Source organism: Bombina bombina, unplaced genomic scaffold, assembly GCF_027579735.1.
Source record: "Bombina bombina isolate aBomBom1 unplaced genomic scaffold, aBomBom1.pri scaffold_1613, whole genome shotgun sequence".
NCBI classification, from domain to species: domain Eukaryota; kingdom Metazoa; phylum Chordata; class Amphibia; order Anura; family Bombinatoridae; genus Bombina; species Bombina bombina.
Genome location: NW_026511371.1, coordinates 16,278 through 41,321, shown reverse-complemented (window position 1 = coordinate 41,321; position 25,044 = coordinate 16,278). Strand labels below are relative to the sequence as shown.

The 25,044-nt window shown below is 43.0% G+C and overlaps 1 long non-coding RNA gene across 1 annotated transcript; it reads left to right on the top strand.

Moving 5' to 3' along the window:
* Positions 1-1,120: 1,120 nt before the first annotated feature.
* Positions 1,121-24,773, top strand: LOC128643718 (uncharacterized). Its single transcript, XR_008399870.1, has 3 exons — positions 1,121-1,197; positions 15,054-15,090; positions 24,699-24,773. It is a non-coding gene; the product is annotated as an uncharacterized LOC128643718 (long non-coding RNA).
* The last annotated feature ends 271 nt before the right edge of the window (positions 24,774-25,044 follow it).

The following is a 25,044-nucleotide window of genomic DNA, read 5'->3' as shown; positions in this document are numbered from 1 at the left end:
AAATAATAATTAAATAATTTGGTACCCCAGGCAGTAACCAGCACCCCAAACCGTATAGATGGCATTAACATTGCAACAATTGTTATTCCATGTCGGTATAAAGCAAACTCATGATAAGATTAGATCTACCAATACATATATGTTGTCTGGTTTATCTGCTTTTTATTTTCATGGTATTTTAAATGATCTAAAAATAGTATTAAACCAGGTTCTAACATTTTGTGATGGATACTTGATAGTAAATACTATAGAGGTTTGACATATAAATAGGACATTTATTTATGACGCGAAAATAAGATTTGTATTTAGTATAACTCTAGGAGAATCAGAGAGTGAAGGATATTATAGATACAATGTCCTTGTACACAGATGCTGCGCTATATATAAATACATTTAAAACCTTTTCAAAGCAGAGCTACTAAAATGGTATTTGGGGTAAAAATATAACTTACAAGAAAAATCAACATCAAGTACTATTAAAGGAATAGTCTAGTCAAAATTAAACTGCCATGATTGAGTATGTGATTTTAAGCAACTTAATTTACTCCTATTATCAATTTTTCTTGCTTCTCTTGGTATCTTTATTTAAAAAAGCAAGAATGTACGTTTAGGAGCTGGCCCATTTTTTGTTCAGCACCTGGGTAGTGCTTACTGATTGGTGGCTAAAATGTAGCCACCAGTCAGCAAGTGCTACCCAGGATTCTGAACCAAAAATAGGCCGGCTCCAAAACTTACATTTCTGCTTTATCAAATAAAGATTCCAAGAGAATGAAGACAAATTGATAATAGGAGTAAATTAGAAAGTTGCTTAAAATTGCATGCTCTATCTGAATCACGAAAGAAAAAAAATGGGTTCAGTGTCCCTTTAAGTAATTTAATAACGATATCGAATTTGTATAAAAAGAGCCTGAGTAAAAGGTTTAAGCTCAAGTTGGAGGGCAGCAGATTCAGAAGTAATTTGCAATTCCCTTTCTTTTTTTAAATGCAAATTTTCTCTGTATAACCAGGTGATCACACCAAATACCTTAACATGTTTAACAGCTGTTCTTTTATATGCATAACAAAAAAAAATGTAACGCCTCTAACCTGGTTTAAAATAAAGTCATTTATTCTTGTGCAGGATGGAATAGTTCACAGTAGTCTGGATCCGGTAGAGATTCTTTACCTTACCATTGCGTATGACTGGTTTCTATTTGGGTGAGTTCACATTTGATTCCTTTGTTGTTACTGTGATAGCCTGATGAGAATAATAAATGTGATTTTTGTTGATTCTTCATTATTCTTTTATAAAACAAGATTGAAGTGGTTAAAAAAAAACACCTGAGAAATAGACGCTGAAAAATATGTAAACCTAAGTTGCAGAAAGTAGCCCTCTGATGGGTGCAAGAATCTACAATGAAAAACAAGAGAGAAAAGGGTCATGAAACTCAACATTTTCCTTTCATACATTTTCAACATTTTCCTTTTCATAGAAAATACAATTTCTTTCCCAAGGCATGGAGAGTCCACAATTTCATTCCAATTACTAGTGGGATATTCAACTCCTGGCCAGCAGGAGGAGGCAAAGAACACCCCAGCAGAGCTGCTGTTAAGTGCCACTTCCCTTACCCATAATCCCCAGTCATTCTTTGCCTTGTACATCGGCAGGATGTGCAAAGATGGTGTCTAAAGATATTAATCCTTTAATGGGTACTTTTCCCTGCAAGCAGGGATTGGGGCTATGCTGTGTCCATGTAATCCTCTTTAGTAAGAGTAATGGTGGCTTTTAGCAGTTGGAAGACGGCGAGGTAGTCCGTGCTTACCTTCCAACATGTATGCTATCCCTCCACAGAAAACCAGGGTTGGTTACTCTGCTTTTTCTTTTTCCCTGGCAGAGGTCGGCTGAGTCTGTTATACCTGAGGAGCTGTTCCTGTCCTGCAGCTATATTCCACAGGTAAGTGCTTTTTACCTTCTAGGTTAGAAGGACATAGCACTTCAGGGGGTTAACATCCCTCTTAGTGGAAGTCTGGGTAATATCTCTACACATTGGAAATTACAACTGGAACAGCAGACCCAGGGCATTCTCTACTGGGGAGTGTAAGGGATTACATTTTTTCCCTCCTTATTTTGAGGCTGTCTCTGGAGGGGTTAAGTAAGCCCTTTCTTCTGTTATGTGTGATCAGTCCACGGGTCATCATTACTTCTGGGATATTATCTGCTCCCCTACAGGAAGTGCAAGAGGATTCACCCAGCAGAGTTGCTATATAGCTCCTCCCCTCTACGTCACCTCCAGTCATTCTCTTGCACCCAAAGACTAGATAGGAGGTGTGAGAGGACTATGGTGATTATACTTAGTTTTTATAACTTCAATCAAAAGTTTGTTATTTTACAATAGCACCGGAGCGTGTTATTACTTCTCTGGCAGAGTTTGAAGAAGAATCTACCAGAGTTTTTTCTTATGATTTTAACCGGAGTAGTTAAGATCATATTGCTGTTTCTCGGCCATCTGAGGGAGGTAAAAGCTTCAGATCAGGGGACAGCGGGCAGTTGAATCTGCATTGAGGTATGTAGCAGTTTTTATTTTCTGAATGGAATTGATGAGAAAATCCTGCCATACCGTTATGACATGTATGTATACTCTACACTTCAGTATTCTGGGGATGGTATTTCACCGGAATTACTCTGTAAAAGTACATTAAACCTTTTAATAGGTATTTAATTCATGTTAAACGTTTTTGCTGGAATGTAGAATCGTTTGCATTTCTGAGGTACTGAGTGAATAAATATTTGGGCATTATTTTTCCACTTGGCAGTTTGCTTGTTTTGATTATGACAGTTTTGTTTCTCTCTCACTGCTGTGTGTGAGGGGGAGGGGCCGTTTTTGGCGCTCTTTGCTACGCATCAAAAATTTCCAGTCAGTTACTCTTGTATTTTCTGCATGATCCGGTTCATCTCTAACAGAACTCAGGGGTCTTCAAACTTCTTTGAAGGGAGGTAGATTCTCTCAGCAGAGCTGTGAGACTTATGTAGTGACTGTGTTTTTAAAACGTTGCTCTGTGATTTTTATGTTTAAAATTTAATTAGTGTTTCTTTACTAATGGGAACAAACCTTTGCTAACAAGTTGTGTTGTTTTTAAAGAGTGATGCTATAACTGTTTTTTCAGTTCATTATTTCAACTGTCATTTAATCGTTTTGTGCTTCTTGAGGCACAGTACGTTTTTGTTAAATAAGATTGTAACCAAGTTGCATGTTTATTGCTAGTGTGTTAAACATGTCTGATTCAGAGGAAGATACCTGTGTCATTTGTTCCAATGCCAAGGTGGAGCCCAATAGAAATTTATGTACTAACTGTATTGATGCTACTTTAAATAAAAGCCAATCTGTACAAATTGAACAAATTTCACCAAACAGCGAGGGGAGAGTTATGCCGTCTAACTCGCCTCACGTGTCAGTACCTGCGTCTCCCGCCCGGGAGGTGCGTGATATTATGGCGCCTAGTACATCTGGGCAGCCATTACAGATAACATTACAAGATATGGCTACTGTTATGACTGAAGTTTTGGCTAAGTTACCAGAACTAAGAGGCAAGCGTGATCACTCTGGGGTGAGAACAGAGTGCGCTGATAATTCTAGGGCCATGTCTGATACTGCGTCACAGCTTGCAGAGCATGAGGACGGAGAGCTTCATTCTGTAGGTGACGGTTCTGATCCAAGCAGATTGGATTCAGATATTTCAAATTTTAAATTTAAATTGGAAAACCTCCGTGTATTACTAGGGGAGGTCTTAGCGGCTCTTAACGATTGTAACACTGTTGCAATACCAGAGAAAATGTGTAGGTTGGATAAATACTTTGCGGTACCGGCGAGTACTGACGTTTTTCCTATACCTAAGAGATTAACTGAAATTGTTACTAAGGAGTGGGATAGACCCGGTGTGCCGTTCTCACCCCCTCCAATATTTAGAAAGATGTTTCCAATAGACGCCACCACACGGGACTTATGGCAAACGGTCCCTAAGGTGGAGGGAGCAGTTTCTACTTTAGCTAAGCGCACCACTATCCCGGTGGAGGATAGCTGTGCTTTTTCAGATCCTATGGATAAAAAATTAGAGGGTTACCTTAAGAAAATGTTTGTTCAACAAGGTTTTATATTGCAACCCCTTGCATGCATCGCGCCGATTACGGCTGCGGCAGCATTTTGGATTGAGTCTCTGGAAGAGAACCTTAGTTCCGCTACGCTGGACGACATTACGGACAGACTTAGAGTCCTTAAACTAGCTAATTCATTCATTTCGGAGGCCGTAGTACATTTAACCAAACTTACGGCTAAGAATTCAGGATTCGCCATTCAGGCACGTAGGGCGCTGTGGCTAAAATCCTGGTCGGCTGATGTAACTTCTAAGTCCAAATTACTTAATATACCTTTCAAGGGGCAAACTTTATTTGGGCCCGGTTTGAAAGAAATTATCGCTGACATTACAGGAGGTAAGGGCCACGCTCTACCTCAAGACAAAGCCAAAGCTAAGGCTAGACAGTCTAATTTTCGTCCCTTTCGGAATTTCAAAGCAGGTGCAGCATCAACTTCCACTGCACCAAAACAGGAAGGAGCTGTTGCTCGTTACAGACAAGGCTGGAAACCTAACCAGTCCTGGAATAAGGGCAAGCAGGCCAGAAAACCTGCTGCTGCCCCTAAGACAGCATGAACCGAGGGCCCCCGATCCGGGACCGGATCTAGTGGGGGGCAGACTCTCTCTCTTCGCCCAGGCTTGGGCAAGAGATGTCCAGGATCCCTGGGCGCTAGAGATCATATCTCAGGGATACCTTCTAGACTTCAAATTATCTCCCCCAAGAGGGAGATTTCATCTGTCAAGGTTGTCAACAAACCAAATAAAGAAAGACGCGTTTCTACGCTGTGTACAAGATCTATTATTAATGGGAGTGATCCATCCGGTTCCGTGGTCGGAACAAGGACAAGGGTTTTACTCAAACCTGTTTGTGGTTCCCAAAAAAGAGGGAACTTTCAGGCCAATCTTGGATTTAAAGATCCTAAACAAATTCCTAAGAGTTCCATCGTTCAAAATGGAAACTATTCGGACAATCTTACCCATGATCCAAAAGGGTCAGTACATGACCACAGTGGATTTAAAGGATGCTTACCTTCACATACCGATTCACAAAGATCATTACCGGTATCTAAGGTTTGCCTTCTTAGACAGGCATTACCAGTTTGTAGCCCTTCCATTCGGATTGGCTACGGCTCCAAGAATCTTCACAAAGGTTCTGGGTGCCCTTCTAGCGGTTCTGAGACCGCGAGGAATTTCGGTAGCTCCGTACCTAGACGACATTCTGATACAAGCTTCAAGCTTTCAAACTGCCAAGTCTCATACAGAGTTAGTTCTGGCATTTCTAAGGTCGCATGGATGGAAAGTGAACGAAAAGAAGAGTTCTCTCTTGCCTCTCACAAGAGTTCCATTCTTGGGGACTCTTATAGATTCTGTAGAAATGAAGATTTATCTGACAGAAGACAGATTAACAAAGCTTCTAAATGCATGCCGTGTCCTTCATTCCATTCAACTCCCGTCAGTAACTCAATGCATGGAGGTGATCGGCTTAATGGTAGCAGCAATGGACATAGTTCCCTTTGCACGCCTACATCTCAGACCGCTGCAATTGTGCATGCTGAGTCAGTGGAATGGGGATTACTCAGATTTGTCCCCCACTCTGAATCTGGATCAAGAGACCAGAAACTCTCTTCTATGGTGGCTTTCTCGGCCACATCTGTCCAGGGGGATGCCGTTCAGCAGGCCGGACTGGACAATTGTAACAACAGACGCCAGCCTTCTAGGTTGGGGCGCTGTCTGGAATTCTCTGAAGGCTCAGGGACAATGGAGTCAGGAGGAAAGTCTCCTGCCAATAAACATTCTGGAATTGAGAGCAGTTCTCAATGCCCTTCTAGCTTGGCCCCAGTTAAAGACTCGGGGGTTCATCAGGTTTCAGTCGGACAACATCACGACTGTAGCTTACATCAACCATCAGGGAGGGACAAGAAGCTCCCTAGCAATGATAGAAGTATCAAAGATAATTCGCTGGGCAGAGTCTCACTCTTGCCACCTGTCAGCAATCCACATCCCGGGAGTGGAGAACTGGGAGGCGGATTTCTTGAGTCGCCAGACTCTTCATCCGGGGGAGTGGGAACTTCATCCGGAGGTCTTTGCCCAAATACTTCGACGTTGGGGCAAACCAGAGATAGATCTCATGGCGTCTCGCCAGAACGCCAAACTTCCTCGCTACGGATCCAGATCCAGGGATCCGGGAGCGGTTCTGATAGATGCTTTGACAGCACCTTGGAACTTCAGGATGGCTTATGTGTTTCCACCCTTCCCGCTGCTTCCTCGATTGATTGCCAAAATCAAACAGGAGAGAGCATCAGTGATTCTAATAGCGCCTGCATGGCCGCGCAGGACTTGGTATGCAGATCTAGTGGACATGTCATCCTGTCCGCCTTGGTCTCTACCTCTAAGACAGGACCTTCTGATTCAGGGTCCATTCAAACATCAAAGTCTAACTTCTCTGAAGCTGACTGCTTGGAAATTGAACGCTTGATTTTATCAAAACGTGGTTTTTCGGAGTCGGTTATTGATACCCTGATACAGGCTAGGAAGCCTGTTACCAGAAAGATTTACCATAAAATATGGCGTAAATACCTATACTGGTGTGAATCCAAAGATTACTCCTGGAGTAAGGTTAGGATTCCTAGGATATTGTCTTTTCTACAAGAAGGTTTAGAAAAGGGTTTATCGGCTAGCTCATTAAAGGGACAGATCTCAGCTCTGTCCATCTTGTTACACAGGCGTCTGTCAGAAAATTCAGACATCCAGGCCTTTTGTCAGGCTTTAGCTAGGATCAAGCCTGTGTTTAAAACTGTTGCTCCGCCATGGAGTTTAAACTTAGTTCTTAACGTTTTACAGGGTGTTCCGTTTGAACCCCTTCATTCCATTGATATAAAATTGTTATCTTGGAAAGTTCTATTTTTAATGGCTATTTCCTCGGCTCGAAGAGTCTCTGAGTTATCAGCCCTACATTGTGATTCTCCTTATCTGATCTTTCACTCAGACAAGGTAGTTCTGCGTACTAAACCTGGGTTCTTACCTAAGGTTGTCTCTAACAGGAATATCAATCAAGAGATTGTTGTTCCATCCTTGTGTCCAAATCCTTCTTCAAAGAAGGAACGTCTTCTATACAATCTGGATGTAGTTCGTGCCCTCAAGTTCTACTTGCAGGCAACTAAAGATTTTCGCCAAACTTCTTCCCTGTTTGTCGTTTATTCTGGACAGAGGAGAGGTCAAAAAGCTTCTGCTACCTCTCTCTCTTTTTGGCTTCGTAGCATAATACGTTTAGCCTATGAGACTGCTGGACAGCAGCCTCCTGAAAGAATTACAGCTCATTCCACTAGAGCTGTGGCTTCCACTTGGGCCTTTAAGAATGAGGCCTCTGTTGAACAGATTTGCAAGGCTGCAACTTGGTCTTCGCTTCATACTTTTTCCAAATTTTACAAATTTGACACTTTTGCTTCTTCGGAGGCTATTTTTGGGAGAAAGGTTCTTCAGGCAGTGGTTCCTTCTGTATAATGAGCCTGCCTATCCCTCCCGTCATCCGTGTACTTTTGCTTTGGTATTGGTATCCCAGAAGTAATGATGACCCGTGGACTGATCACACATAACAGAAGAAAACATAATTTATGCTTACCTGATAAATTCCTTTCTTCTGTTGTGTGATCAGTCCACGGCCCGCCCTGTTTTTTAAGGCAGGTAAATATTTTTTAAATTATAATTCAGTCACCACTACACCCTTGGCTTCTCCTTTCTCGTTGGTCTTTGGTCGAATGACTGGAGGTGACGTAGAGGGGAGGAGCTATATAGCAACTCTGCTGGGTGAATCCTCTTGCACTTCCTGTAGGGGAGCAGATAATATCCCAGAAGTAATGATGACCCGTGGACTGATCACACAACAGAAGAAAGGAATTTATCAGGTAAGCATAAATTATGTTTTTGTAGTGCTTCTAATATTTTATTTATAATCCATATAGAGATAGGATTCAGATCTGTGGGTTATAACACTGTGGATGGTTTAGATTGTTCCACTGTAATTGCGTCTTGCGATCGCAAGCCTATTTTAACTTTCACTTTTAAATTTGTTTTTGTTTTTCTGTGCTGCAGATATGCGCGCTTTTCATCTGTGGCGTAGTTTTTTTCCTTATGGTCACATGACAGCCTGTCTTCCTGTCGGAGCAGAGACTCTGATTCTCTGCTACTGGCTGTAGCTTGCTTCTCGGATCTAGCGTCTCCTGTTTTCATCCAGTGCTTTTTTATGTGGATGCAAATGTGAGCCAACATTACAGTTATTAGGAAGAGTCTTTTTAAATAAAGATTAGGCTCTTGTCCTCCTTGTGTCTCCGGAGGGGTGAGTTTGCCTCAACAGGGATGGGGTTATAGAGGTTCCACATTTTTAAATATTTTTAAAATTTGTAATTTTTTTTTTGGTGGGATTTTAATTGCTGGGCTTGAATATTGATTATTGTGTCTGTGAATCAATACCCTGTAGGACTTATGGATCCTGATATATCTTTATCCTTTGCCAAATGCTTATATTTCCTTGAGGCTCAGGTTATACCCCCTGTGCAGTTTTCTTCCAAGTGTGTTAATTAACTGTTACTTTCTAAAAATAGCGATACTCCCAGAACCATCTGTCTGTCAGGATAATGTTGTCCATGACATGCTTCCCAACTTTCCCCTAAGACGTCCCAGTCTTTGGCAGTTACACAAGCAGTGCCCTGCGGTTCCTCTTAATAAGATCCTGGGGGTGTATATTTTCCAGGTGATTTTGCTGCGCAACTGACTTCTGCAGCTCTGAGTGCTTTACCTATTGCGGGTAAGAGAAAAAGAAAATCTAAACACATTTCTAAAACAAGTACTTCTGAAGCCACCAAGACTGCTTTAGTCAGTCTATCTCAACTATCTGAGGAGGATCTCTCTTCAGAGACTTCTGAGGGAGAGATTTCTGATTCTCAATCTGCTGTTGTTACAACAGCAGACTCAGAGGAGGTATATTTTAGATTTAAGCTTGAACACCTCTGTTTGCTTTTGAAACAGGTTCTAGCTACTTTGGACGACTCTGAAAATACAGTCGCAGAGACTCTTAAAAAGGCTAATAAGCTCAACAGAGTATTTGATGTCAGACCCAAATCTGTGGAGGTATTTCCTGTTACAGACCGCATGTCTGACATTATATCTCAGGAATGGGAGAAGTTGGGTGTTCCTCTTTCCCCGTCTCCTGTCTTTAAGAAGATGTTTCCTGTGGCTGACTCTGTGCAAAATCTTTGGTGCACTGTCCCTAAAGTAGAGGGCGCTATATCCACTTTAGCCAAGAGAACCACTATTCCTCTAGAAGTTATTTCTTCTTTCAAGAGCCCTATGGACAGGAAACTGGATGTTTTTTTAAAAAATATGTTTTTACAATGGCAACCGGTTACTAGTATTGCGACAGTTACTGGTGCAGCCTCATATTGGTGTGACTCTTTTTCCGATCTGATTTCGGAGGAGACTACTATTGAGGAGATCCAGGATAGGATCAAGGCTTTAAAGTTGGCTAATACTTTTATCTGTGATGCTAGCATGGAAGTAGTTTGCTTAGGGGCAAAGATTTCTAGCTTTGCCGTCCTATCTCATAGAGCTTTGTGGCTAAAGACTTGGTCTGCTGACGTGACATCCAAGTCTAAGCTTTTATCTCTACCCTTTAAGGGCAAGACTTTATTTGGCCGTGGTCTGGCTAAAATAATTTCTACAGTTACAGGTGGAAAGGGGTCCTTCTTACCTCAGGATAAGAAGGCTAGACCCAAGGGTCACCAGACTTCTCATTTTCGTTCCTTTCGTAACTTCAAGGGACAAAAATCATCCTCTTTATCCAAACCTGAACAGACCAAAACCTCTTGGAGGTCTAACCAGTCTTGGAATAAGGGAAAGCAATCCAAGAAGCCTTCCTCTGAATCTAGATCGGCATGAAGGGTCCGCCCCCGATCCAGTCATGGATCAGGTGGGGGTCAGGCTTTCCTTCTATCAGCAGGCTTGGATTTGCGATGTCCAAGATCCTTGGGCAGTGGAAGTATTCTCCCAGGGATACAAGATGGGATTCAGATCTTGACCCCCAGTGTCACGCTGCGCCGCTCTAGCCGTTGCTAGGGGCGCAGCATCTCCTTCCTTGCTCGTTGCCAGGGGCTGTGTCGGGTCGGATGCGTGCGGCGCTGACATCATCGCTGCACGCTCCCTTCTCCTTATGCCGGTCCTATATAAGTATAGGTGTTACTTTGTGTACTCCTGGGAGTGATCGTTTTTCTTCTTATTTGCCTTGCTGCGTTTTGAACCCTGCCTTTCTGACTACTCTGCCTGCCATACCCCTGAATTGCTGGATCTATACGCTGCTGCTGAACTCTGTTTAACCTGTTTAACCCCTAAATTGCTGGACTGATATATTGCTGCTGAACCCTGCTTGTCTGACTACTCTACCTGTTTAAGCCCTAAATTGCTGGACTGATATATTGCTAATGAACCCTGCCTGTCTGACTACTCTGCTTATTAACCCCTGTTATTCTGGATTGCCTCTTTGTTGCCGAACCCCTCCTGCCTGACCGTTCAAGTGGTGTGCCCTTGGACTGCTTTACCGTTGCCAAACCCTGCCTTCCTGACCATTCTAGTGGTTTGTCCTTGAACTGCTTTACTGTTGCCGAATCCTGCCTGTCTGACCATTTCAGTGATTTGCCTTGCCCTGTTCTGCCGTTGCCACTGGGGTCTACCCTGCCTGTGGTGAGTGCTGCTCTCCTTATCTTGCTAACTTTCTCTGCCTTGGGATATTCAATATCATTCCGGCTAGACACCGGTATAACAAGACTACTGGCCAAGTTTGGTCTGATAGAGGGGTATCCCACGAGCATTACACCCAAAGGCAGATTTCTCCTGTCAAGATTATCTGCAAACTGGATAAAAAGAGAGGCTTTCTTAAACTGTGTAAAGGCGCTCTCTTCTCTAGGAGTGATTGTTCCAGTTCCTCTGGAGGAACAAGGTCAAGGATTCTATTCCAACCTGTTCGTGGTTCCCAAGAAGGAGGGAACTTTTCGTCCCATTCTAGACCTCAAGTGTCTCAACAAATTTCTCAAGGTTCCATCCTTCAAAATGGAGACTATACGCTCCATTCTTCCCTTGATTCAGGAGGCTCAGTTTATGACGACCATAGACCTGAAGGACGCGTACCTTTATGTTCCTATTCACAAGGAACATTACTAGTTCCTGCAGTTTGTCTTTCTAGACAAACACTTCCAATTTGTTGCCCTTCCCTTCGGCCTTGCCACATCTCCTCGGATCTTTACAAAGGTCCTAGGGGCCCTTTTGACATTGGTCAGATCTCAGGGAATGGCGGTGGCGCCATACCTGGACGACATCTTGGTTAAGGCCCTATCTTTTCTTTTAGCAAGAGCTCACACAGAGACACTCTGTTTTCTATTCTCTGTACTCACTGGTGGAAAATAAATCTGGAAAAGAGTTCCCTGATGCCAAACATCATGTATGCTTTTTGTTAACGATCATAGATTCTCTGTCTATGAAGATTTTTCTGACGAAAGTCAGAAAATCCAAGATTCTTGCTTCCTGTCTATCCCTTCAGTCCTCTATCCGTCCATCAATGGCTCAGTGTATGGAAGTAATTGGTCTAATGGTTGCTTCCATGGACATTATTCCTTTTGTTCATTTCCATCTGAGACCTCTACAGCTATGCATGCTCAGTCAATGGAACGGAGACCACTTGGATCTCTCTCAGAGGATAATCTTAGGCTGGCATCCGTGGTCACAATTTCCCAAGATGGTCTCAGGAAGTACACTGAGACAGATGATCCTGAGAAATCCACCAAGATAGAGAGTCTCTTGTTATTGAATCTGTCGTGCTGGGGATCAGTTTGGGGTTCTTTAAAGACGCAATTTTCCATTCTCTAACAACTTGGCCTCAACTAGGTTCGATCTGATTTATCAGATTTCAGTCGGACAACATCACTTCAGTGGCGTATCAACCACCAGAGAGGAACTCTGAGTTCCTTAGCTATGAAGGTGACTCGCATTCTCCAATGGGCTGAGTCTCACAATTGTCTCCTCTCTGCCATCCATATACCAGGGGTGGACAACTGGGAAGCGGATTTTCTGAGCAGGCAGACCTTTCATCCAGGGGAGTGGGCTCTCCATCTGGAGGTTTTCACAAGGATAACCCTCATGTGGGGGTTTCCGGAGTTGGATCTGATGGCGTCGCGTCTAAACGCCAAGCTTCTAAAGTACGGTTCAAGATCAAGAGATCCTCGAGCAGTTCTGATCGATGCTCTGGCAGTTCCTTGGGACTTTGATCTAGCATACTTGTTTTCTCAACTTGCCCTTCTTCCTCTATTAATATCTTGTATCAAACAGGAAAGGGCGTCTGTGAATCTAATAGCTCCTTCCTGGCCTCGCAGGATCTGGTTCGCGGATCTGGTGAAGATCTCTTCCCCCCCTGGAGGTTGCCTCTGAGGAAGGACCTTTTTCTTCAGGGTCCCTTCCTTCACTCAAATTTAGATTCTCCGAAGCTGACTGCTTGGAGATTGAACGCTTAGTCTTAGCTAGGTGTGATTTTTCTGAGAAGGTCATTGAGGCAGCTCAGTTGGTAAATGCCCTGACTACAAAAAAGCCTGTTTAAAAGATCCAAGGTCACAGGTTCAAATCACGGCAGGGCCAACTCAGCCCTTCATCCTTCCGAGGTCAATAAATGAGTACCATTAAATTGGGTAATAATAGCAACTATTACTATTCAGCTGCCGATTTGGTTAATTCCGAGAGCGAGCACTGAAAAAGTGCTTTGAGTCCCACTGGGAGAAAGGCGTTATATAAATACTAGTTATTATTATTATTATTATTATTATTATTATTATATACCATGCTTCAAGATCGTAAACCTGTTACTCATAAGATTTACCATAAGGTATGGCGTAAATACCTTTATTGGTGCGAATCTAAGGGTTTTTCTTGGAGTTGGTGAGGATTCCTTGCATCTTATTGTTTCTTCAGGAGGGCCTGGAGAAAGGTTTGTCAGTCAGTACTCGGAAGGGTCAGTTTTCTGCCCTGTCTATTCTTTTACACAAACGTTTGGCAGATCTGCCAGATGTTCAATCTTTTGTTCAGCCCTTGGCCAGAATCAGGCCTGTGTTTAAAGCTGTTGCTCCTCCATGGAGTCTTAATCTTGTTCTTAAGGTTCTGCAGCAGGCTCCGTTTGAGCCTATGCATTCAGTTGATATTAAGTTATTATCTTGGAAAGTTTTGTTTCTCCTTGCTATTTTTTCTGCTTGCAGAGTTTCAGAGCTTTCAGCTCTACAATGTGATTCCCCTTACCTTATTTTTCATGCGGATAAGGCGGTTCTTCGTACTAAGTTGGGATTTCTTCCCAAAGTTTTATTGGATCACAATATCAAACAGGAAATTGTTGTTCCTTCTTTTTTTCCTAATCCTCCTTCTCAGAAGAAACGTTTGTTGCATAACCTGGATGTTGTGCATGCTCTAAAATTTTACCTTCAAGCAACTAAAGATTTTCGGCAATCATCTGCCCTGTTCGTTGTTTTCTCTGGCAAGCGTAAGGGTCAGAAGGCCACTTCTACTACTCTTTCTCTCTGGCTAAGAAGTATTATCAGGTTGGCTTATGAGACAGCTGGACAGCAGCCTCCTGAGAGAATTACGGCTCATTCCACTAGAGCTGTCTCTTCTTCATGGGCTTTCAAAAATGAAGCTTCTGTGGAACAAATCTGCAAGGCGGCCACTTGGTCCTCCTTGCATACCTTTTCCAAATTTGATACTTTTGCCTCAGCTGAGGCTTCCTTTGGGAGAAAAGTTCTTCAAGTGGTTGTGCCTTCCATTTAGGTATGCCTGTCTTGTTCTACCTCCCTTTCATTTTGTGTCCTCTAGCTTGGGTATTGGTTCCCACTAGTAATTCAAATTAAATCGTGGACTCTCCATGCCTTGGGAAAGGAAACAAAATTTATGCTTACCTGATAAATTTCTTTCTTTCCCGGCATGGAGAGTCCACGACCCGCCCTAAATTAAAGGGACACTGAACCCAAATTTTTTCTTTCACGATTCAGATAGAGTATGAAATTTTAAGCATCTTTCTAATTTACCCCTATTATCAATTTTTCTTAATTCTCTTGGTATTTATTTGAATAGCAAGAATGTAAGTTTAGAAGCCGGCCCATTTTTGGTGAACAACCTTGGTTGTTCTTTCTGATTGGTGGATAAATTCACCCACCAATAAACAAGTACTGTACAGGGTACTGAACCAAATATTTTATGGCTCCTTCGCTTAGATGCCTTCTTTTTCAAATAAAGATAGCAAGAAAACGAAGAAGCGACATCCCGGGTTACAATTTAAATTGCACATTGATGAATTACTCCTTTGAATAAATATAAATGTATCAGCAAAAATGCTTGTAGTAAAAGTTATTACTCTTTTAGTGTTCAACATGTTCGTGCATGTAAAGCATAGCTAGATATTCCCAGTGCACCAGTATTTTAAATACTGCAGCTGCTCAAAGGACCAGTGGGGCTTGTATCATGTCGGCAATTAATAAATTGAGTCATTGTCAGATCGTACAAGCACCTTAGGCTCTCTGAGCAAGTGTGTTTAAAATGCTGGTGCACGGTCACTACAATTTGTAGATGTGACAGTAGGTGATTTACTACGTGTGGTACCTACTAGTACAAAGCTGATACTATATATAGCTCATATGTACCTATCCAAGTTCTGACATCAGCAGAAACGTTCAGAAATTTGTTCTATAAGCAAATTTCCTGACCCATCAATGAACCAGTTTAATCTTCACTGTAAGTTAACTTGTAGAGCAGAGAAATGAGTTTAGAATAGTCTTATTGTTTCTAGGGACCATATAAGCTAACGTCACTACAGAGATGCACAATCAAGGATTATAGAGTGTTTGTTTGTGAAATATGTTTATTCTCTATTCTAGGCACATGTTGGCTGATCGTCTTAGCAAGGGTGAAGAGGTAGGATTATATTTCATTTATTTTTTTCAATAAATGTTTGTGTCTATTTATTTTTTACATTTTTGGGGGGTGATTTTGATTTAGATAGAATAAGCACCATTCAATCACTTTTCCTTCTTAATATGAGGAGAGTCCACGGCATCATTCCTTAATGTTGGGAAATACTGAACCTGGCCCCAGGAGGAGGCAAAGACACCCCAGCCAAAGGCTTAAATACTCCCCCCTACTTCCCTCATATCCCAGTCGTTCTTTGCCTTTCGTCACAGGAGGTTGGCAAAGAAGTGTCAGAAGATTCGGAGTAGTTCCTTATGAAGGGTATCTACCCTTCGAAATGGGACTGGAGTTTTAAGTAGTCTTGTCATCCTCTCAGTGAGAGCATTGATGAATGCTAGAGTCTGGAGATGCAGGGAGAGTCTTTCTTTGAACCCTTCCAGACTCGTATTAACAGCTCCTAAGCAATCAGTGTTGACGAGTTTCACTGCCTGCTTCCATCACTCAAGTCCATGAGACAAGACTGTCAAACATTTTTTTATACGCATATAATAACGCAAGAAGACAGGGTCATAGTGTGCCTCCTTTTATCTGTATGGAATCAAGGGTTAATATCACCGGAGGGGGATTATTGAACAGGGGGGGGGGGATTAATCACATAATTTTATTTTATTACGATTATGCTGCGACATGTGTGAGATTGTGCTCAGGCAGATGATGGAACGTACAGGTTTTATTTTTGTTTTTGGAAGCTGCGCAGCCTAAAAGGATTGGCGCTTTTTTCCCCCTATTATAGCAGGGGCGGTCCTGCATTGCGTACCATGTGGCGGGTGTGGTCACACTGATTTCCTCTTTCCTTACCGTGCGGTTTACCGGAGAAGAAGCGGTTTCTCCTGGGTCATAAGAGGTGGCGAGTGCCCAAGCTATTGGGGGTATAAAGGTGCCGTTTTAACTTATTATTCAATAGTCCGCTTTATAAGCACAAGCTATGGAGGATTCTGATGCGCTAGAGGGTACTCCCTCTTTACCTAAGTCTAATACCTGTCCATATTGTGTGGAGTCCGTGGTATACCCGCCTGCTCAATTATGTTCCACGTGCCTTGATAAAGTAATCATGTCAAAGAAGGTTAATATGCTTGCTACCACTAAACCGTCCACCTCTGAGGAGTCTCCATCCCGTGAGGTGCGCACCCTACAGTTATCTCCTAATACACATCCAGCTTCTCGTAGCACTCCTAATCCTCCATCTGAAAGGGCCCTTTTACCGCCAGACTTTACTGAGCAGTTACAAACGGCAGTGTCTGCGGCCCTTAGTGCTTTACCTCGCCCTGCTAAGCACAAGCATATTGCTATCCTTCCCAAGGGTCATCTACTAGCTTATTGGATTTATCTGATACAAGATTATCCGATGATGAAGGTGCCTCTGATACTTCAGAGGGTGCTCTTTCTGTGTCGGAATCTGCTGCCTCTAAGCCTCCAGCTGCGGATGAACCAGACTTTAGATTTAGGATTCCTGCTAAAGGAAGTTTTGGCTACCTTAGAGGTTCCAGAGCCTAAATTGCCTGAGGAACCTTTGATTCCTAAATTAGATAAGGTCTACGAGGACAGGGTTGTACCACAGACTTTCCCAGTTCCCGTAAAGATGGCGAACATTATTAAGAATGAATGGGAAAGAATTGGTTCTTCATTTTACCCTTCTTCTTTTAAAAAATTGTTCCCGGTTCCAGACTCTCAATTGGAGTTGTGGGGTTCCATCCCCAAGGTGGATGGCGCTATCTCCACGCTTGCTAAACGCACTCCTATCCCGCTTGATGATAGTTCGTCGTTTAAAGAGCCCATGGATAAGAAAATAGAAACTCTGTTAAGAAAGATGTTTCAACATATGGGATATTTGTTTCAACCGGCAGCTGCTGTTGCTGCGGTTGCTGGAGCGGCTACCTACTGGTGCAACTCCTTATCTTAGTTGATCAAGGTGGAGGGTCCCCTCAACGTGATCCAAGAAAGTATTAAGGCCTTAAGGGTGGCTAATTCTTTTATTTGTGATGCTAATATGTAAATTATTCGCCTGAATTCCAAGGCTTCAGGTTTTTCTGTTCAAGCCCGTAGGGCACTCTGGCTGCAGTCCTGGTCTGCGGACATTACTCTGAAGTCAAGACTTCTTTCCCTCCCATTTAAGGGAAATACTTTATTTGGTCCAGGCCTGGACTCAATTATCTCCACGGTTACTGGAGGCAAAGGTGCCTTTTTACCGCAGGGTAAGAACAAACCTAATTTTCGTTCCTTTCATCGGATAAATCCCAACATCGTCAGCCCTCCGCAAAGCCAGAGCAATCCAAGGGGACTTGGAAGCCAGCTCAGTCCTGGAATAATTCCAAGCAGAACAAGAAGCCCGCCGAGACAAAGTCGGAATGAAGGGGTGGCCCCCGATCCGGCTCTGGATCCTGTAGGAGGCAGACTGTCACTCTTTTCGGAAGCTTGGTTTGGGGACGTGCAAGACCCGTGGGTCCTGGAGGTCATCGCTCAGGGATACAAGATAGGTTTCAAGTCTCATCCACCCAGGGGCAGATTCCTCTTGTCAAACCTGTCTTCAAGGCTAGAAAAGAGAGGCTTTTCTAGGGTGCGTGAGGGATCTCTCCTCCCTGGGAGTCATTGTCCCGGTACCTCTTGCAGAAAAAGGTCTGGAATACTATTCAAACTTTTTTGTGGTCCCAAAGAAGGAGGGAACTTTCCGCCCGATTCTGGACCTAAAGTGCTTAAACAAATTCCTATATGTCTCCTCGTTCAAGATGAAGACAAATAAGGGCCATTCTTCCCTTAGTTCAGGAAGGACAGTTCATGACCACGATAGATCTGAAGGATGCTTACCTTCACGTTCCAATACACAAGGAACACTTCAAGCGCCATACTTGAACGATATTCTGGTTTAAGCACCATACTGTCGTCTGGCAGAATACCATTTGAAAGCTCTTCTATTTCTTCTTCAATCTCATGGATGGAAGATAAACTTAGAAAAGAGTTCTCTTATTCCCAATACCAGGGTGGAATTCCTGGGTACTATAATAGATTCCATATCCATGAGGATATTCCTTACAGGCCAGAGTTGTTACAGGCTAACTTCTGCTTGTCTTGCCCTCCAGACCTCCTTATGGCCCTTTGTGGCTCGGTGTATGGATGTAATTGGTCTCATGGTGTCCAGCATGGACATCATTCCTTTTGCCAGATTTCATATCAGACCACTTGAGCTATGCATGTTGAGACAGTAGAACGGCGATCATTCGGATCTGTCTCAACAGATTTCTCTGGACAACCGGTCGAGAGAATCGCTCTCCTGGTGGCTCTGTCCAGGTCACCTGTCCCAAGGGACATCCTTTTTGAGACCATCCTGGGAGATTGTGACTACGGACGCAAGTCTTTCTGGATGGGGAGCTGTTTATGGTGCCAGGAAGGCACAGGGCCTGTGGACTCGAGAGGAATCCAATGCTCTGAAGGCTTGGCCTTTTCTGGGTTTGTCCCAGTTTATCAGATTCCAATCAAACAACATGACCTCCTTGGCTTACATCAACCATCAGGGGGAAACGAGGAGCTCCCTAGCAATGAGGGAAGTATCTCGGATTCTTGAGTGGGCGGAGGGCCACAACTGCTTGCTGTTATCGATCCAAATCCTGGGTATGGACAACTGGGAAGCGGATTTCCTCAGCAGACAATCCTTTCATCTGGGGGAATGGTCTCTCGATCCCGAGGGGTTTGCAGAGATTTGCAACAGGTGGGGGACGCCGGAGATGGATCTCATGGCGTCCCGACTCAATTCAAAGCTACCCAGATATGGGTTGCGGTCCAGGGTACCTCAGACAGAGCTATTAGATGCATTAGCAGTGCCTTGGAGGTTCAATTTAATTTACATTTTTCCGCCATTAACACTTCTCCCTCTTGTAGTGGCCCGAATCAAGCAGGAGCATGCTTCAGTGATACTGATTGCTCCATTGTGGCCGCGAAGGATGTGTTTCGCGGACCTGGTGGGGATGTCCTCATCTCCTCCATGGAAGTTACCTTGTCACAGGAATCTGCTGGAACAGGGTCCCTTTGTTCATCAAAATCTAGATTCTCTGAGGCTGACTGCGTGGAGATTGAACGCTTAGTCTTAGCCAAGAGAGGGTTATTGACACTCTATTCAGGCTCGTAAGCCTGTTACTCATCGCATCTATCATAAGGTGTGGAGAGCTTACATCTTCTGGTATGAGGCATAAGGTTAAGGCTGCCAGGATTCTTTTCTTTCTCCAGGAGGGTCTGGAGAAGGGCCTTTCTGTCAGTTCCCTGAGGGGACAGATTTCAGCCCTTTCTGTTTTGCTACACAAGAGGCTCGCAGAGCTCCCTGACGTGCAATCCTTCATTAAGGCTCCGATCAGGATCAGACCTGTGTTTAGATCTAACGCTCCACCTTGGAGTTTGAATCTTGTTCTTAAGTTTTTGCAACGGGCTCCGTGTGAGCCTATGCATTCGGTTGACATTAAATTGTTGTCCTGGAAATTTTTTTTTCTATTGGCTATTGCGTCGGCATGGAGAGTTTCTGAAATGGGTGCCTTGCAATGTGAGCCTCCTTATCTGGTGTTCCACACTGATAAGGCTGTCCTACGTACCTGCTTGGGTTTTCTACCTAAGGTGGTATCTGATCGTAACATCAATCAAAAGATTGTGGTTCCTTCCTTGTGTCCTAATCCTTCTTTTTCGAAGGAACGTTTACTTCATAATTGGATGTGGTTCGAGCTTTGAAGTTTTATCTTCAAGCTACTAAGGATTTTAAACAACCTTCTTCCTTGTTTGTTATCTACTCTGGGAAGCGTAAGGGTCTGGAGGCTTCTTCGATTTCCTTTTCTTTTTGGTTGAAGAGTGTTATACGCTTAGTTCAAATCAGAGGATTTCGTCTCATTCCGCTTGAGTGGTGGTTTCCTCTTCGGCCTTTAAGAATGAGGCCTCTATGGATCAGATCTGTAATGCTGCTACCTGATCCTTACCTGATACTTACTTTTTCTAAATTCTACAAATTTGACATTTTTGCTTAGGCTGAAGCAGCTTTTGGGAGAAACGTTTTGCAGGCTGTGGTGCCCTCAGATTAGGGTCCGCCTTTCTTTTACCCCTCCCGTTATCATTCAGTGTCCTCCAGAGCTTGGGTATAATTTTCCCAACAGTATGGAATGATGCTGTGGACTCTCCTCATATTTAGAAGGAAAACCTCAATTATGCTTACCTGATAATTTAATTTCCTTGTGTATGAGGAGAGTCCACGGCCCCCGCCAGTATACTCTGATGGGCGGACCAAAATTAGTTTTCTCTTCCGGCACCATTTATACCCTGATATTTCTCCTACTGTTCCTTGTTCCCTTGGCAGAATGACTGGTATATGAGGGAAGTAGGGGGGAGTATTTAAGCCTTTGGCTGGGGTGTTTTTGCCTCCTCCTGGTGTCCAGGTTTAGTATTTCCCAACAGTATGGAATGATGCCGTAGACTCTCCTCATACAGAAGGAAATTAAATTATCAGGTAAGCATAATTTCTTCTGTTATGTGTGATCAGTCCACGGGTCATCATTACTTCTGGATATAACTCCTCCCCAACAGGAAATGCAAGAGGATTCACCCAGCAGAGCTGCATATAGCTCCTCCCCTCTACGTCACTCCCAGTCATTCTCTTGCACCCAACGACTAGATAGGATGTGTGAGAGGACTATGGTGATTATACTTTGAATCTGGATCAAGAGACCAGAAACTCTCTTCTATGGTGGCTTTCTCGGCCACATCTGTCCAGGGGGATGCCATTCAGCAGGCCGGACTGGACAATTGTAACAACAGACGCCAGCCTACTAGGTTGGGGCGCTGTCTGGAATTCTCTGAAGGCTCAGGGACAATGGAATCAGGAGGAAAGTCTCCTACCAATAAACATTCTGGAATTGAGAGCAGTTCTCAATGCCCTTCTGGCTTGGCCCCAGTTAAAAACTCGGGGGTTCATCAGGTTTCAGTCGGACAACATCACGACTGTAGCTTACATCAACCATCAAGGAGGGACAAGAAGCTCCCTAGCAATGATGGAAGTATCAAAGATAATTCGCTGGGCAGAGTCTCACTCTTGCCACCTGTCAGCAATCCACATCCCGGGAGTGGAGAACTGGGAGGCGGATTTCTTGAGTCGCCAGACTTTTCATCCGGGGGAGTGGGAACTTCATCCGGAGGTCTTTGCCCAAATACTTCGACGTTGGGGCAAACCAGAGATAGATCTCATGGCGTCTCGCCAGAACGCCAAACTTCCTCGCTACGGGTCCAGATCCAGGGACCCGGGAGCGGTTCTGATAGATGCTTTGACAGCACCTTGGAACTTCGGGATGGCTTATGTGTTTCCACCCTTCCCGCTGCTTCCTCGATTGATTGCCAAAATCAAACAGGAGAGAGCATCAGTGATTCTAATAGCGCCTGCATGGCCACGCAGGACTTGGTATGCAGATCTAGTGGACATGTCATCCTGTCCGCCTTGGTCTCTACCTCTAAGACAGGACCTTCTGATACAGGGTCCATTCAAACATCAAAATCTAACTTCTCTGAAGCTGACTGCTTGGAAATTGAACGCTTGATTTTATCAAAACGTGGTTTTTCTGAGTCGGTTATTGATACCCTGATACAGGCTAGGAAGCCTGTTACCAGAAGGATTTACCATAAGATATGGCGTAAATACCTATACTGGTGCGAATCCAAAGGTTACTCCTGGAGTAAGGTTAGGATTCCTAGGATATTGTCCTTTCTACAAGAAGGTTTAGAAAAGGGTTTATCGGCCAGTTCATTAAAGGGACAGATCTCAGCTCTGTCCATCTTGTTGCACAGGCGTCTGTCAGAAAATCCAGACGTCCAGGCTTTTTGTCAGGCTTTAGCTAGAATCAAGCCTGTGTTTAAAACTGTTGCTCCGCCATGGAGTTTAAACCTTGTTCTTAACGTTCTACAAGGAGTTCCGTTTGAACCCCTTCATTCCATTGATATAAAGTTGTTATCTTGGAAAGTGTTATTTTTAATGGCTATTTCTTCGGCTCGGAGAGTCTCTGAGTTATCAGCTTTACATTGTGATTCTCCTTATTTGATTTTTCATTCAGATAAGGTAGTTCTGCGTACTAAACCTGGGTTCTTACCTAAGGTAGTCACTAACAGGAACATCAATCAAGAGATCGTGGTTCCTTCCCTGTGCCCGAATCCTTCTTCAAAGAAGGAACGTCTTCTACACAATCTGGATGTAGTTCGTGCCCTCAAGTTCTACTTGCAGGCAACTAAGGATTTTCGACAAACGTCTTCCCTGTTTGTCGTGTACTCTGGTCAGAGGAGAGGTCATAAGGCTTCGGCTACCTCTCTCTCCTTCTGGCTTCGTAGCATAATTCGTTTAGCCTATGAGACTGCTGGACAGCAGCCTCCTGAAAGAATTACAGCTCATTCTACTAGAGCTGTGGCTTCCACTTGGGCCTTTAAGAATGAGGCCTCTGTTGAACAGATTTGCAAGGCTGCAACTTGGTCTTCGCTTCATACTTTTTCCAAATTTTACAAATTTGACACTTTTGCTTCTTCGGAGGCTATTTTTGGGAGAAAGGTTCTTCAGGCAGTGGTTCCTTCTGTATAATGAGCCTGCCTATCCCTCCCGTCATCCGTGTACTTTTGCTTTGGTATTGGTATCCCAGAAGTAATGATGACCCGTGGACTGATCACACATAACAGAAGAAAACATAATTTATGCTTACCTGATAAATTCCTTTCTTCTGTTGTGTGATCAGTCCACGGCCCGCCCTGTTTTTTAAGGCAGGTAAATATTTTTTAAATTATACTCCAGTCACCACTTCACCCTTGGTTTCTCCTTTCTCGTTGATTCTTGGTCGAATGACTGGGAGTGACGTAGAGGGGAGGAGCTATATGCAGCTCTGCTGGGTGAATCCTCTTGCATTTCCTGTTGGGGAGGAGTTATATCCAGAAGTAATGATGACCCGTGGACTGATCACACAACAGAAGAAAGGAATTTATCAGGTAAGCATAAATTATGTTTTTATGTTTTTATGTGGGGGGTGGGGTTAGTACTATTTAGGATTCATTTATTTATTGGTAATGAGAGCACAATAATTGGTGTTCCAATGTATTTTGTCTTTAAAGGGACATTAAAGAATAATCTAGTCAAAATTAAACTTTCCTGATTCAGATAGAGCATGCAATTTTAAGCAACTTTCTAATTTACTCTTATTATCAATTTTTATTCGTTCTCTTGCTTTCTTTATTTGAATGTAAACTTAGGTGCTGGCCTTTTTTTTGGTTCAGAACCTGGGTAGCGATTTCTCGTTGGTGGCTACATTTAGACATTGATCAGAAAGTTCTACCCCGCTGATGAACCAAAAAGGGTCTGGCTCCTATGCTTACATTCTTGCTTTTTCAAATAAAGATACCAAGAGAATGAAAAAAAATTGATAATAGGAGTAAATTAGAAAGTTGCTTAAAATTGCATGCTCTATCTGAATCATGAAAGTTTAATTTTTTTATAAACTATTCCTTTAGCTACAGACAACTGCTGGTTCCAGGCAGTAACGGTGGTATCGGCAGTCACACAGCTGGTTCTTGTGACTGCTGATTGTGTCAGCAGCAGTTTAACTATATGTTCAACACTTTTGCAGGGCTTAAATACATAGCATTGCAGGGTCGCTAGTGATAAAATGACATGCTCTAGAGCTTTTTTCCCCAGTATAACGGCCCTTTAATAAGAAGTAATTTTGAATTGTCATCCTTAAAGGGGTATGAAACCCAAATGTTTTCGTCCGTGATGCAGAAAGAGCATGCAATTTTAGACAACTTTCTAAATTCATACTATTATCATTTTTCTTCGTTCTTTTTGGTATCTTTATTTGAAAAAGCAGGAATGTAAGCTTAAAAGTCGGCCAATTTTTGGTTCAGCACCCTGGGTAGGGCTTGCTGATTGGTGGCTACATTTAGTCACCAATCAGCAAGTGCTACTCAGGTTCTGAACTAAAAATGGGACGGCTTTTAAGATTACTTTCCTGCTCTTTCAAATAAAGATACCAAAAAGAACGAAGAAAAAATGATATGATTAAATAAGACAGTTGCTTAAAGGGACAGTCTTCACCAGAATTTTTATTGTTTAAAAAGATAGATAATCCCTTTGTTACCCATTCCCCAGTTTTGCATAACCAACACAGTTATATTTATATATGTTTTTAGTTTTTTTCTTCTTCTCTCCAATCAGTGCAGACTCCTAAATAACTCCACGGGAGTGAGCACAATGTTATCTATATGGCACAATCCGTTTGAGGCTACCTAGGCTTAGCTTTTGAAAAATACCACCAAGGGAACAAAGCAAATTTTATGATAAAAGTAAATTCAAAAAAGTTGTTTAAAATGTCATGCCCTTTCTGAATCATGAAAGTTTAATTTTGACTAGACTGTCCCTTTAAAATTGTATTCTCTATCTTAATCATGAAAGAAAAAAAGTGTTTAATATCCCTTTAAGGTTGGAGTATAAATGTTATTTGCAATATACTGTTTGTAAAGCATTTAAGAAATGTTTCCGCTTCCATCTGCCATTTCTTTCTCATCCTTTTCAGATATTTTTTTTTTGCTTCAATTTTTTGAAGCACATCACTTCGGACGAGTTCTCCTCTTCTGGGAGGAAATCACGGTAAGATCTCTCCCATAGAAAAATGCTACCGACCTCGTTAGCAGAACTGGTTTGGGATATCGATGCAGGCCATCAAACCTCCAGTGTGTTGACCCAGTTTATTTAATTTATTCTCCTCTGTAAAGGTTTCCAAGCTGGGACTTGCTGTACACAGAGGTGTGTGTGTGAGTGGATATTGCACTTGAAAAAGCTCTTGGATTCTAATTTAATCAGCCACGTACATTTGTGCAGGAAGAGACTATCTGCCTTTGAATAGGACAGAGACTCATCTA